Source organism: Heterodontus francisci, chromosome 6 (assembly GCF_036365525.1).
Source record: "Heterodontus francisci isolate sHetFra1 chromosome 6, sHetFra1.hap1, whole genome shotgun sequence".
In the NCBI taxonomy this organism is placed as follows: domain Eukaryota; kingdom Metazoa; phylum Chordata; class Chondrichthyes; order Heterodontiformes; family Heterodontidae; genus Heterodontus; species Heterodontus francisci.
In genome coordinates, this window is record NC_090376.1 from 35,875,673 (window position 1) to 35,891,333 (window position 15,661).

Genomic DNA, 15,661 nt, shown 5'->3' on the forward strand with positions numbered 1-15,661 from the left:
GTCATTGATTGTCTCCACTTCCACTACCCTTGTGGGCAGCGAGTTCCAGGTCATTACCACCTGCTGCGTAAAAAAAGTGCTTCCTCATATTCCTCTACATCGTTTTCCCAAAACCTTCAATCTGTGTCCCCTAGTCCTTGTGCCATTTGGTAATGGGAACAGCTTTTCCTTGTCTAACTTATCTAAGCCTGTTATAATCTTGTACACTTCTAGTAAATCTCCCTCAATCTCCTTTATTCAAAGGAGACCAAATCCAGCTTTTCCAACCTAACCTTGTAACTAAAATCCTCCATCCCTGGAACCATACTAGTAAATCTCCTCTGCACCCACTTAAGAACCCTCACATCCTTCCTGAAGTGTAGAGACCAGAACTGGACACAATATGCCAGTTGGGGCCTAACCAGAGCTTTATAAAGGTTCAGCACAGCTTCCCTACTTTTGTACTCAATGCCTCTATTTATGAAGCCCAAGATCCCATATGCTTTATTAACTACTCTCTCAATATGTCATGCCACCTTCAAAGATCTATGCACATGCACCCCCCAGGTCCCTCTGTTCCTGCACACTCTTTAGAACCATGCCATCAAGTATATATTGCCTCTCCCTATTCCTTCTGCCAAAATTCATCACCGCACACTCGTCAGTATTAAATTCCATCTGCCACCTCTCTGCCCATTCTGCTAGCCTATCTATGTCCTGTTGCAGGCGGTTCACATCATCCTTACTGTTTGCTGCACCTCCATGTTTGGTGTTGTCAGCAAATTTTGAGATTCTACTCTGTATTCCAAGATACAAGTCATTTATATATATCAAAAAAAGCAGTAGTCCCAGCACTGACCCTTGGGGAACACCACTGTCTACCATCCTCCAGTCTGAAAAGCAACCATTCACCATGACTTACTGTTTTCTGTCCAGAAGCCAATGTTTTATCCATTTGGACACTGACCCTCCTATTCCATGAGTTTCAATTTTGTTGACCAGCCTTTTATGTGGTACCTTATCAAATGCTTTCTTCAAATCCATATAAACAACATCCACCACATTCCCTTCATCAACCTTCTCTGTTAATTCATCAAAAAATTCAGTTAGATTTGTCAAGCATGATCTGCCTTTTACAAATCCATGCTGACTGTTATTAACTAACTTGAACCTCTCTAAGTTTCTGTTAATATTTTCCCTGATTATAGTTTCTAAAACCTTACCCACGACTGATGTTAAAGTAACTGGCCTACAGTTACCAGGACTGTCCTTATACCCTTTCTTGAATAAGGATTTGCCACTCTCCAAACCTTTGGCACCTCCCTCATATCCAGGGAAGATTGGAAGATTATGACAAGCCCTTCCACTATCTCCCTCCCAACTTCCTTTAACAAGCTGGGATGCAAGCCATAGGACCAGGTGACTTATCTGCCCTAAGCATAGCTAGCTTTTTTAGTACCTACCCCCTCTCAGTTTTTATCCTGTCCACTGTCTCTACTCTTTCTGCTTCTACCGATACTTTGTCAGCCTACATTTCCTTAGTGAACACTGCTACAAAGTACTCATTAAATATATTAGCCTTGCACTGCACCTCTAAGCATATATTACCCTCTCTGTCCCTAATAGGCCCCACTCCTTTTTTTAAAAATTTGTTCATGGGATGTGGGCATCGCTGGCTAGGCCGGCATTTATTGTCCATCCCTAATTGCCCTTTAACCGAGTGGCTCACTACACCATCTTAGAGGGCCTTTAAGAGTCAAACACATTGCTTTGGGTCTGGAGTCACGTGTAGGCCAGACCAGGTATGGATGGCAGATTTCCTTCCCTAAAGGACATTAGTGAACCGGATAGGTTTTTACTACAATTGACAATTGTTTCATGGTTGCCATTAGACTAGCTTTTTTAAAAATTCCAGATTTATTAATTGAATTCAAATTTCATCATCTGCCGTGGTAGGATTTGAACCCATGTCCCAAGAGCAATAGCCTGGGCTCTGGGCTACTAGTCCAGTGACATTACCACTACGCCTACGCCACCGCCTCCTCTTACTACTTGCTTATTATTTACATGCCAGTAGAAGATCTTTGGGTTCCCTTTTATGTTGACTGCCATTCTAATCTCATATTCTGTCGTTGCCAGTCTAATTTTTCCCTTCACCTCCCCTCTCAACCTATTGTATATGGCCTGGTTCTCACTTGATGAGTTCACCTGACATGCCTCATACACTCTCTTCTTTTGTTTCATTATCATCTCTATCTCCTTCGTCAATCAAGAAGCCCTGTTCTTGATTCCCCTACTTTCCACCCTTGTTGGAATGTTCCTGGCCTGTACCTGAAGATCTCTTCATTTAAGATAACCCATTGTTCCAATACAGCTCTTCCTGCCAGCCTTTGATTCCACTCTATCCTGGCAAGATCGCATCTCATTGTGTTGAAATTAGCCCTCTTCCAATCTAGACTTTTCACCTGATTTTGTTCCTTGCTTTTCTGCTTTATTAGTGTAAACCTTATGATACGATGATCACTCTTACCCAAGTGCTCCCCCACAGACACTTGGTCCACTTGGCCCACCTCATTTCCCGGCACCAGATCCAGCAATGCCTCTTTTCTAGTTGGGCTGAGAACATACTGATCAAGGAAGTTCTCCTGAACACATTTGAGGAATTCCTCCCCCTCCTTACCCTTTAACTCTAAAATTATCCAGATCAATACTTGGGTAATTAAAGTCCTCTAATATCACATCTTGCACATCTCTGTGATTTCGCTGCAGTTTTGCTCCTCTATCTCCCTCTCACTATTTGCAGGCCTATAGAATATCCCTAGTAATTTGATCATATCCTTTTTGCTCCTAAACTCTAACCAAATAGATTCTATCCTTGGCCTTTCAAGGACATCCTACCTTTCCAGCAGTGCAATACCTTCCCTAATCAGAAGTGCCATCCCACCTCACTTTTTTCCTTATCTATCTTTTCTGAACACTTTATATCCTTTGTATATTAAGTGTGCAGTCTTCACCATTTTTAAGCCACATTTCTGTTATTGCCACGACATCATATTCCCATACTGCAATTTGTGCTTGTACCTCTCTAACCTTATTCACCATACTTTGTGCATTTACATAGAAGCATTGTAATCCTGTCTTTGCATTCCTTGTAGTTCTTCTCAGTCCACTCCTATCTAATATGGAACTACTCCCTTTTCTAGTACTGAATAACACTCTCACTCTGACCCTACCTAATACCTAATTCGAATACAGGAGCAGGGATGTTTTGCTGCAATTATACAGGGCCTTGGTGAGGCCACACCTGGAATATTGTGTGCAGTTTTAGTCTCCTTATCTGAGGAAGGATGTTCTTGCTGTAGAGGGAGTGCAGCGAAGGTTTACCAGACTGATTCCTGGGATGGTGGGACTGATGTATGAGGAGAGATTGAGTCGGTTAGGATTATATTCGCTGGAGTTCAGAAGAGTGAACTATAAAATTCTAACAGGACTTGACAGGGTAGATGCAGGAAGGATGTTTCTGATGATGGGGGAGTCCAGAACCAGGGGTCATAGTCTAAGGATACGGGGTAAACCTTTCAGGACTGAGATGAGGAGAAATCTTTTCACCCAGAGAGTGGTGAGCCTGTGGAATTCGTTACCACAGAAAGCAGTTGAGGCCAAAACATTGTATGTTTTCAAGAAGGAGTTAGATATAGCTCTTGGGTCTAAAGGGATCAAAGGGTATGGGGGGAAAGCGGGAACGGGCTACTGAGTTGGATGATCAGCCATGATCATAATGAATGGTGGAGCAGGCTCAAAGGGCTGAATGGCCTACTCCTCCTCCTATTTTCTATGTTTCTAATACTTAGCTATTTTCTACTCCAGTGCTATCTGTCTCTTCCAACTCTCTGCACTTTGGTGTTTCTCTCTTATATTATCTCCTGGTTCCCACACCCCTGCCAAATTAGTTTAAACCCTCCCCAATAACACTAGCAAACCCTCCGCAAGCAAATTTATCCCAGTTCTGTTCAGGTGCAACCGGCCTGTACAGGACCCACCTTTTCCAGAACCGGTCCCAGTGCCCCAGGAATCTGAAGCCCTCCCACCTGCACCATCATTCCAGCCACGCATTCATCTGCACTATCCTCATACCTCTATACTCATTTGGTCATGGCACTGGGAGTAATCCAGAGATGACTACTTTTGAGGTCCTGCTTGCTTATTTTTTACTTAGCTCACTAAAATCTTTCTGCAGGACCACATCCCTGTTCCTTCCATTGGTACCAATGTGGACCGCAACTGCTGGCTGTTCACCCTCCCCACTAAGCATGCTCTGCAGTTGTTCAGTGACATCCTTGACCCTGGCACCAGGGAGGAAACACACTATCCTGGATTCACATCTGTGGCCACAAAAGGCCTGTCTGTTCCCTTGACTATTGAATCTCCTATCACTATCACTCTTCCAGTCTTCCTTATACCCCTCCTGTGCAGCTGAGCCACCTGTGATGCCATGTCCTTGTCTGTGACTGCACTCCCCAGATAAACCATCACTTTCCTCAGTATTCAGAACTGAATACCAGTTGGAGAGTGAGATGCACTCAGGTGTCTCCTAAACTACCTGCATGTTTCTTCTTGACTGTCTGGTGGTCACCCGTTCCCTCTCTGCCTGCATACTCTTAAGCTGTGGGGTGACCACACCTATAAACGTGCTTTCCATGAAACACTCAGCCTCACGGATGCACCACAGTGACACCAGCTGCTGCTCAAGTTCTGAAACCCGAACCTTAAGCTGCTGCACCTGAATACATTTCTTGCACACATGGTTATCCAGGATGTGGTAAGTGTCCTGGAGTTCCCACTAGCACAGAGTTTGGAGCAGCCCTGCCATTCCTATATCCATTAGATAATAAACCTTGGTACTACTAATAAACCCTGCAACTGCTAACAGTAATAAATCTTACAAATAGTAACAATAACTATTCTTCTTGGGTATAAATATTGTCTTTATTTAATGTCTGTATTTACTAATTGTGATTTAAGTTCTTCAGCCCTGTAGGTCCTCCATTTCCATGTGATATACTTGCCTACTTTCAAAAAGGAAAATATAGGTCTGAATGTTATTGCTTCACTAACATTTCAGTGTTCTGTTGTTCATTTGAATGACCTAATGACCTATTACAAGTTTAAAAATAAAAAAGGGCACTCACTTTTGAAAATTTAAATACTCTGTGTTTTAGTCAATGGGAATTGGATGTCTTGTGTTAAAAAGCATCCTTCTGTAGAGAATAAGGTATGTGCCAGCAGCAAACAATTATGAGTGCATCATTGACGAGAACCCACCCACTAGCTTGTCTATAGATGGTGTGTATGTGCACAGAAAGACAATTGGGTATGGCTTTGCTCAAATGATTAATACTGCATTAAACAGAAAATAAAATAAAAAGAATGGTTTGGGGCAAAAATTGTATTTCATAAGACAAAATTTTCTTTAAAAATAATCATTTAAACCATCCGTATGCTTATCAGAGTTTTTAAATATCCTGACATATACAACTAAGTGTTTCTCCTGATGAATGGAATAGTTCAATTTTAGAAATAAAAGATTTTTTTTATCTCTGCACTGAAATGTAGAATTTGTAGAAGCAATATATCTAAAATTTGAAATACTTGGTTTTCATTGGTGATTGGAATTTAGATTAGCTAGATTTCTGAACATTTTTACAGTGACATTTCTGTGGCATCTTATTAGATTATGTAGGTAACCTGTTGTTTTAATTCATCTAAGAATGTGCCATAACCTAAATAATCTGAAACCTGGTATTTCATGTGAGATATTGACTGTAGTTATACGTCAACATCTATCTTACTTGAAAGCCTCTGACAAGTAATTTTAACTAGGATACTGGATGAGTCATTTGCTATTTTGTGTCTGATTGTAAGTTGAATCATGCATTCATATTCTAAATTATTCATTTTTTATATTGTCAAAGGGAAAGAGTAGTTTAATCATCATGGATACTTGCAGCTGATTTAATTGACATCTATGATGCAGCCTTAAGAAACCACCTGAACCACCCACTCCTGAATCACAGACGTCAGTCTTACGCAGAAAAGCATTTGCTTATGATTGCTGCTTCTTTCTCAGCTATCTTTACTAGCAGGAATTTTGTCTGTGAGTCTGCATCTCAGCTTTCTTTTTGCTTCATTTCATTATTGCTGTACTTGAAGCTACATATAAACAGCCCTGAGTGCTTGAGAATTACATAGGAAGAAGTTTTGTGTGTTGAAAATTTTCTCTCATAATGAAGTACATTGAAGGTATGTATGACCATTGGAAAGTTATCATAGAAAATTTTAATAGCATAGGTAATAAGTTACTGAACTACATAAGTGTTATATTTCATACTGTAGTAACCGAATGCTTTACCTTATCGTGGTTGAAGAGGCTGAAGTAAACTAAGCCAAGTTAAATCTGTACATTTTGCATCCTTAAATACTATTTTCTGTGTTCTTAAGACCTTCTGGATCTTCATAACTTTATAATAAAAATGCAAAGAGGTTTAACTTTCCTAACTAAGTATTCAATACTGAATGTAGTCAAAGTGCTTGTTAGAGTTTTGGATGGTAAACTGTAGGGGATTAGATTCAATGTTGTGTGAGTATAAAGAGCTGGCATCTAAACATGTGTTTTCATTGCATCAAATCATTATGATTTCACAGTTTTAGCAAATGTTGCTGGATAATTGAGATATTCTGCCATTTGTGTGATGCCTTTAAACTGCACCACTTAATATAGTTCTGGCAATGTTACTGCATTACTGCAAACAAGGGAGCTGTAGTTACACTGTCCACTTGCATTACTATCCAGTGGCAGATGGCAAATTTCTGACTAACCAATTTAGCCTGCTTGATGGGACATTCGGTTCTTTTCAGAGTAAAAATTAAAAGGTGATTTACTGTAAAGCAGAGGTCTAAAAAATCATTTTACAACACCTTGCAACTATATAGGACCTTTAATGTAGAAAAATATACCAAGGCACTCACCGAAGTATAATCAGACAATGGATACCAAGCCAAAGAAGGAAATATTTGGAGGGGTAATGATAAACTTGGCCAGGTTTTAAGGAAGGTCTTGAAGGAGAAGTGGGAGCTGGAAAGGCAGGGAGATTAGGACCTAGACAGCTGAAGACATGTTCACTAATTGTGGCCAAAAGGATTCGGGACGCATAAGAGACCAGAGTTAGAGGAATGCAGAGTTTTCACATGATTGTAGGGGCTGGATGAAGTTGGAGAGAAACAGAGGTAAGGTCATGAAGGAACCTAAACACAAGGATCAGAATTTTAATTTTGAGGCACTGGGGGCTGGAAGTCACTGTAAGTTGGTGAGCATAGGGGTGTTGATGCTGGATAAGATATGGGCAGAAGAGTTTTGCATGAGCTGAAGTTTATGGAGGGTGATGAATAGGAGACTGGTCAGAACATCATCGGAATAGTCGAGTCTGGAGGTGATGGGCATCAATGAGGGATTTGGTTGCAGATGGGCTGGGCAATGTTGCAAAGGTGGATTTCTTTGTTACATGGAGTTGTGAGCTCAGCTCGGGTCAAAGAAGATGCTGAGGATGCAAACAGTCTGGTTCAACCTGAGACAGAGATACAAAATTGTGGTGAGGGTACTGCATTTGCGGGAGGAGCTGAAGACAACGCTTTGGTTTTCCCAGTGTTTTACTGGAGGAAATTGCACCTCTATCCAGCACTGAATATCTGATGAGCAGACTGGCAACACAAGCAGTGGATGGGCTGCACGAGGAGGTGAGAGGTACAGCTGAGTAGTCATCAGCGTAAATTTGGAGCTGGACCCCATGTCTTCGGATGATGTCGCCAAGGGGCAGCATGTACATGAGGAAGAGGAGGGCTCCAAGAACAGATCCTTGGAGGTCTCCAGAGGTAACTGTACTGGTATGGATAAAGAAGCCAATGTTGGAGATGCTCTGGCTATGATTTAAGGTAAGGGTAGAACCAAACGAGGGCAGTGACACTGAACTGGATGACAGAGGAAAGTGTTAGAGGAGACTGGTGTGGTGGAACATGCCAATGACTGCAGGGATCGAGAAGTATGAAAAGGGATAGTGCACTATAGATGCAGACATGAAGGTGTCACTTTTGACTTTCTTTGGGGCTATTTCAGTATTGTGACAAGGATGGAAATCTGATAGTAGCGATTCAAGTATGGAGTCGCAGGCACAAACTTGGGAGGCAATAATGCCTTAAAGGATTTTGGGGAGGAAAGAACGGTTGGAGATGAGATAGTAGTCTGCAAGCACAGAGGGGTCAAGGCTGATTTTTTTTTGGGAGCGTGGGAGATGATTTTGAAAGGAAAGGATCAGTCCTTGATGGAATCATTTGCAATATCAGCTAGCATGCCAGCCAGGAAGGAAATGTGGTCAGTTTAATGGTAACGGGATCAAGGGAGTAGGAGGTGGGTCTTCTGGATAATATAAGCTCAGAGAGCGCATGAGACGAGATGGGAGAGAAACTAGAATAAGATATAGGTTCAAGGTTAAAGCAGAGTGGGCACCTTGAAGGAGGTCTGACTTGGTGGGCAACGGGAAGTGTGAATGTGGCAGTGACAGCTGAACTGACAGTCTCAATCTTCATGATAAAGAAGTCCATGAGTTCCTTGCACTTGCAGGTCAATTGCATATCAGGATCCTCATGCCCATTTTCAGACCTCCTCGAATTTTGTGGCCTTTTGGTTTTGCTAGGGACTTAGGCAGGAAAGGTGGGTATAAGGGAGTGGCAGAGCAGATTGACAGCTGGAGCAGTATCATGATGAACAGAGGGCCAAGGACTAGACAGTTAAGAGATAAAGCAGCTAAGTTAAATGGTGGGTTTTGCATCAGTATTGTATACAGGGCTGTTGGTGTGGAGGTGTCCACACTTTGGTACCACCATTAGCAGCAGCTTTGTACTCCATTTTACTAGCTGCATGCTGAAAGTGTCGAGGTGCACTAAAGGAACAGAGTTATTGAATGGAGACCCTGCTCATTTTATTTTAATAGAGCAGAATGAATAATATTACTACTTCTGTTACTTTATTATTAGTTAACACTATTTTTCTAGAGTCTGTTCATAATGCACCCAGCCTTTTACATAGTGAAACAAATCTCAAATACTAGTTTACCTAACTATCTACCGCGCTGGATCAAAATCCTGGAACTCCCTTTCTAACAGCACTGAAGGAGTACCCACACCAGATGGACTGCAGCAGTTCGAGCAGGTTGTTCACAACAACCTTCTTAAACTCTTGTTGGAATGAAGCTATTATTCATGTTATTAGTCTATGGTGAAATGCCAAGGAACAATCTTTCATTTCTTCAGCCCAGATTCAGAAGGCCACTGTATCTTATAGATTGGCTGAGATCTAATATGGAAGGTTTCCTCTGTGAGCAATGTGTAGTGAAACTGGAAACATGTTTATATATTTTTTATTTTGTTAGGCCTGACACATAAAAGAAATCTTCCACATTAGAGTTATAATTGCCTAAACTCAGCATAGCAACTGCCTGATCATATATTGAAAGCATTTATTTTATTTTATCTGGAGTCAATCTTGGGATGACAATTTTTTTTTGTAAATATGAGATTCATCTTTATTTTGTATCGTGAAGTAAAGAACATATTTTGGTTTGATCAATTGAAATCAATGTCAAGAATACAGGAGTTTTAATTTGAGTTGATTAGATTATTTTTTACTAAAAATTAAGTGTATCCCTATCCCAGTTTCATCAAATTCACATTCAGTAATTGTTCAGTGGCAAATGTTACTATCTGAGTCATGCACATCATGAAGATTCCAGGTTCAGTCCCTAGACTCATAAATTTAATCTGGGAACACTAATACAAAAGCAAAATACTGCAGGGCCTGGAAATCTGAAATAAAAACAGAACATGCTGGAAATGCTCAGTAGGTCAGGCAACATCTGAAAAAGAAACAGATCTTTCATTAGAACTGGAAAGAGTTAAGAGATGTAACAGGTTTTAAGCAAATAGAGGGGCAGGGAAAGGGGAGAGGTGGAAGGAAGAAAAGTGAACGGCTGTGATAGGGTGGAAGGCAGGAGAGATTAAATGACAAAAGGGATGATGGTGCAAGGCAAAAGGAGATGGTAATGGCACAAGTAAAGAAACTAAAAATGGGTCTATGGGGGTATAAATGGGAAAAGCGGAATCATCACCAACAGTTGCTGTCTGGACAAAATGCACTTGCATGGGAAGGTGCCGTAGGAAGGGGAGACGGTGTTGGGGTGATTGAGGAGTGGACCAGAGTGTTGCGGAGGGAACCATCTCTTTGGAATGCAGAGAGGGGAGGGGAAGATGTGTTTGCTGGTGGCCTCACATTGGAGGTGGCATAAGTGGAGGAGGTTGATCTGTGAATGTAGAGGCTGGTGGGGTTGGAAGGTGTGGACAAAGGGAACACTATCGTGATTTTGGGAGGGAAAGAAAGGAGTGACAGCAGAAGTGCACATGGTTGTCAGGGCCCTCGACCATATCCATTCCATTTCCCGCAGGTCCCAGACTGACCTCTCTGCCCTCGACCTCCTACACTGTTTCCAATGAAGCTCAACATAAGCTCAAGTAACAGTATCTCATCATTCGATCTGGCACTTTACAGTCTTCCAGACTCCACACTGACTTCAACAATTTCAGATCATAAACACTGCCCCCATTTTTTCGGGTAGCAGCTATTGGTGATTCTGCTATTCCCATTTATATTTCCTCTAGACCCATCTTTGTTTCGTTACTTGTCCTGTTACTGTTTCCTTTTGCCTTACACCATAGTCACTTCTGTCATTTAATCTCTCCTACCTTCCACCCTGTCACAGACCTTCCCTTTTGTTTTCTCCCTTCCCCTTTTTCTTGCATCTGTAGTTGCATAAAATCTGTTACAACTGTAACTTTCTCCAGTTCTGACAAAAGGTCATTGACGTGAAGCTTTAACTCTGTTTCCCTCTCCACAGATGCTGCCAGACCTGCTGAGTATTTCTAGCATTTTCTGTTTTATTACTGAAAACATCATCCTTGATCTCAGATCCAAATCTAGGGAGGGGGAAAGCTTGAACTGGGATCTTGCTGTTCAGTAATCTTGAGCAAGCCTCCTGTAGGTGTGTAAGTTTGGATGCTCGATGGCCTCCCTGTTTCAGCGGCACACTTACACTTAGTGCCAAGGCTCATATATTAAAAATGTTTGCATGGATAGGATCTGCTGGCAGAAGGTGTCATTTGCCAGTGCGACTCCTCATCTTTCGGACACAACAGGGATAAAGAAAGAAAACAGAAGAAAAAAGATGACTGAACTGAGTTTGTTGGATTTTCTGAATTACTGACTAACTTTTTCATACATCTATAGCACAGCTTATGAAATAATTGTTTTTAATAGAAAGTAGTTTAAAATTCAGAAATCTGTTTTATGAATGAAATTAATTATATCTTCTATTACTGATCAGTAGATCCATTAATGTGCTTTTGTTTGTTGTGGTTAATTATATTGGTGAATAAGATTAATTGTTTTCTACTTGTAACTCCAATATTGAAGCTGAGCTGACAGCTTGGGCAGCATTTGGTGTTTGACAATATTTGCATCATTTGAATCTGAAATTTGGCTGTTTCAAATGGTGTGACTGCAATTTCTTATGTTGTTAATGCTAGAACGAAAGGCTTGTAATTATATAGCATCTCTCAGAAAAGTTACATAGAGAGAATGATTTTTATTTTTATTTATTTAGCGATACAGCACTGTAACAGGCCCATCGGCCCATCGAGTCTGTGCCGACCATCAACCACCCATTTATACTAATCCTACACTAATCCCATATTCCTACTACATCCCCACCTTCCCTATTTTCCCCTACCACCTACCTATACTAGGGGCAATTTATAATGGCCAATTTACCTATCAACCTGCAAGTCTTTGGCTGTGGGAGGAAACCGGAGCACCCGGCGAAAACCCACGCGGTTCACAGGGAGAACTTGCAAACTTCGCACGGGCAGTACCCAGAATTGAACCCGGATCACTGGATCTGTGAGGCTGCGGTGCTAACCACTGCGCCAGTGGAAATAAAGCAGCCATTATATGCTCCAAACGATATAGAAACCAGCAACAAGATGATTGTTTTTTGTTAATTTAGTTAATTTGTTTTTGGATATGGTGTGCGGAATTTAATGGGTCGCCAGGGCTGGGAAGCAGGGGCCCATTGAATTGCGACGGAAGGTGGGGAGCAGAGGGCCCATCGCCTGCCCAAGGTACCGCAATTAAGTCGGGGGTGGGAAAGGCCAAAGGCGGCGTGCCTGCCCAGAGGCTAATTGAGGCCCTTAAGTGGCCAATCACTAGCCACTTAAGGGCCTCTTCCCGCTGCCTCTGGAATTAAACCGATAGTGGGCGGAACCTCCATCATGCAGGGAGGTCGCCCACTGAAAAAAGGTGGCCTCCCTGCCAGCTAAGGCGCAGGGGGCTCCTCTGGGGGAAATATGTGGCCCACAGAGAGCCCCCAGTGGCAAAGGCTGCTCTTCCATGAATACCCCCTCCACCCTCAATGCTCACCCTCCCCCACCCCTTGCTGGGGCCTGCTGGACTGGCCCCACCTACCCCATCCCACTTACCTTGGGTCCGGGGTTCCAGCGATAGGCCTGGACCCAGGCCTGTTGTAGTACCAACAGTGGCCACTGCTCCTGGTGGTGCGGCTGATGCTACTGAGCTGCTGGCCCTCTGATTGGCCGGCAGCTCTTGGAGGCAGAATCACAGTTTTTAAAGGGAAGGGGACCATGGAGCCCGGAAGTTAGTTGCCCGACTACCATTGAATTGCGCGGGGGGGCTCAGAAGGGCCCTTGCTTTTTTGGCCCGGTGCCAGGATCCTGCCAGCTCGATTAAATTCAGCCTGTTGGTTGGGAAAGGACACCTGGGAACTCCCTGCATTTTTGTTCAAAATGTTTCCAAGATCTTTCACCCAAACAGAGTGTTGGTTTAGTGCTGTATCTCTAATCTAATCTAATCTAATCTCACTTGAAGAGCAGCATCTTTGGCAATGCAGCAGTTCCCTATACTGTACCTCTAGGGTCTCCTCTTCCTTTTCTTTATCTATATGCTGCCCTTCAGGGTTGGGGTTAACTTTCACATGTAGATTGATAAAATCCAGCTCTAGCTCTCCATCACTCCTCTTTTTTTCCAACAGCTTTGGTGCTGCCAGCCTATTTGTCCAAAATCAAATCCTGGTGAATCACAACTTCTTTAGTTCAATATCATGCCATTGCATCTGCTATAAAGGCCATTCGCTTGCCACTAACTGCTCATCCTTTCAGGCTGAACAAAGCCATTTGCAATATTAATGTTCTGTTTGATCTAGATGAGCATGAAACCACACATTCTATCCATCATCAAGACTGCATAATTTGCATCTCTGCAATATTGTCAGCCTTCGCCCCACCTCATTTCTTCTGCCACCAAAACCTTATACGTACCTTTGCCACCTTTAGACTTGATTATTTTAACACTCCCACCTGCCTTCTTTCATGACCTCAATGTGTTTAAACTGTGCCACATACATCCTGTTTGCACTAAGTCCCAATAGTTCTTCAGTCCTATCACCACTCCTTACTTTTGATCCCTGTACCCAGAAACATTCAATTCAAAATCATTGTTCTTGTCTATAAAGCCCTACTAACTCTTGCCCCACCCTATTTCTAATTTACTTCAGCAACATATCCTCATCCGAGCACTCTTTCTCTTGAGGTTTCTATGCTTGCCCCTCCCTTTAACCTACCATTAGTGGTAGAGCTTTCAATCACCTCATTTATGCTCCTTGTAACTTGTTCTATAAACTTATCCATCTGTGCACCTCTCCCTCCACTTTTTAAAAACCTCCTCAACACCCATCCCTTCAACCTAGCCTTAAGTCACCATTCCAAGTTGCTTCCTCCTTAGCTCAAAATCCATTTTCGTAAGCCATTTGGTGATATACCATGGGACATTTTCTGCATTAAAGATATTATAGAAGTGCAAGTTGGCATTGTTGTAGCATGTCAAGCATAGGTAAAATGTGGTCTGTTCCTTGAAACCACAAGACTATCAGGTGAACCAAACTGAAAGGTACTTCGATTACAGAAACAGTAATAACCTAAAATACATGCAAAATACTGCAAATGCTGGAAATCCGAAATAAAAACAGTGGCGCAGTGGTTAGCACCGCAGCCTCACAGCTCCAGCGACCCGGGTTCAATTCTGGGTACTACCTGTGTGGAGTTTGCAAGTTCTCCCTGTGTCTGCGTGGGTTTTCTCCGGGTGCTCCGGTTTCCTCCCACAAGCCAAAAGACTTGCAGGTTGGTAGGTAAATTGGCCATTATAAATTGCCCCTAGTATAGGTAGGTGGTAGGGAAATATAGGGACAGGTGGGGATGTGGTAGGAATATGGGATTAGTGTAGGATTAGTATAAATGGGTGGTTGATGGTCGGCACGGACTCGGTGGGCCGAAGGGCCTGTTTCAGTGCTGTATCTCTTAAAAAAAATGCTGGAAACCTAAAATACACTTTACATGCTACACAAATTATTGTAATAAACATTTTTTGCCTCGGCACTAAATTCTACACATTTACAAATATTTCAACATCACACACTTTAGAATTGAAGTATATAATGGGAGTTTATTGATTTTAATTTGTAAAAAGTATAATTAGCCAAATTAATAGATTATACCCTTTCAAATGGTGATTCATTAGCATGTCCTGATGTCTATTTACAGGTGTGCAGTGGAAGACCTATTGTAATAGGAACGTAGGAGCACAGGAATGAAAAAGACCATTTTGGTCTATATGGCCTGTCCCAGTGTCTCGGAAATATATTGCATGATAGCTGTCATGCTCTATCATTTTTTTTCCAACTGCTTTCCAACTCTCTCTCAATTACTTTTCTGCATTCAGCCTCACTGCCTCCTTTAGCAGTAAATTCCATACATCATGTAATGTGTCCGTCTTTTATCAGAGGACAGTTCTACAATAACAGTTATTCATTAGTAACATTTATCTTGATCATTTGCTCATTATAAGACATGCGAGGCCAAAAAGGCATCTTCCAGCAAAGGAAAAATGAAGTTAGTGGATTTCTGTGGAGCATTGCATTTAATTATGTGGAATGTTTTTGATAAATTTAGAATCCAAGAGGATATTTAATGAAATGTAAGGAAAAGTTTCCCCCACGCATTAAAAAAATTTCTAACAAAATTTGAAAATAACAAAGGATACAGAAGGTAGCAGTAGTGCAGTGTGCTAGAGCACCAATGTGCTATGTTGTGAAGAAGTGGAAGGCAACTACATACTTGAACTTCCCCGTGAGCCAGTTAACAATGAAGTGGAAGGTAGATATCCCTCCAGAAAGGAGAGAAATCAGAAAGGAAGTTTGTACCCAAGAGACTCTCATCCATCTCCTCGTGGCTTTTCAAATACCAACAGTGGAAGAAGCAAGCCACCTGACAACCCTCTGAGTCAAAAAATCGTTCATAGGATGAAGAATCTAAAATTTAAAAGTAAAATATGGAATAAAATAGCAACATAAAAAATACACAAAATCTCAAGAAAGCACTAAGGTATAAGTTATTAAATGAGGAATAAACTCAATTGGATTTAAAGTTTAATACTTGTGGAATGCAGTATAATTTG

General features: G+C 41.8%; 1 protein-coding gene across 1 annotated transcript in view; it reads left to right on the forward strand.

Moving 5' to 3' along the window:
- The window catches only part of dclk1a (doublecortin-like kinase 1a), a 345,065-nt gene that overhangs the window by 230,694 nt on the left and 98,710 nt on the right, over positions 1–15,661 (forward strand). The gene's annotated exons all lie outside the window — the stretch shown is intronic.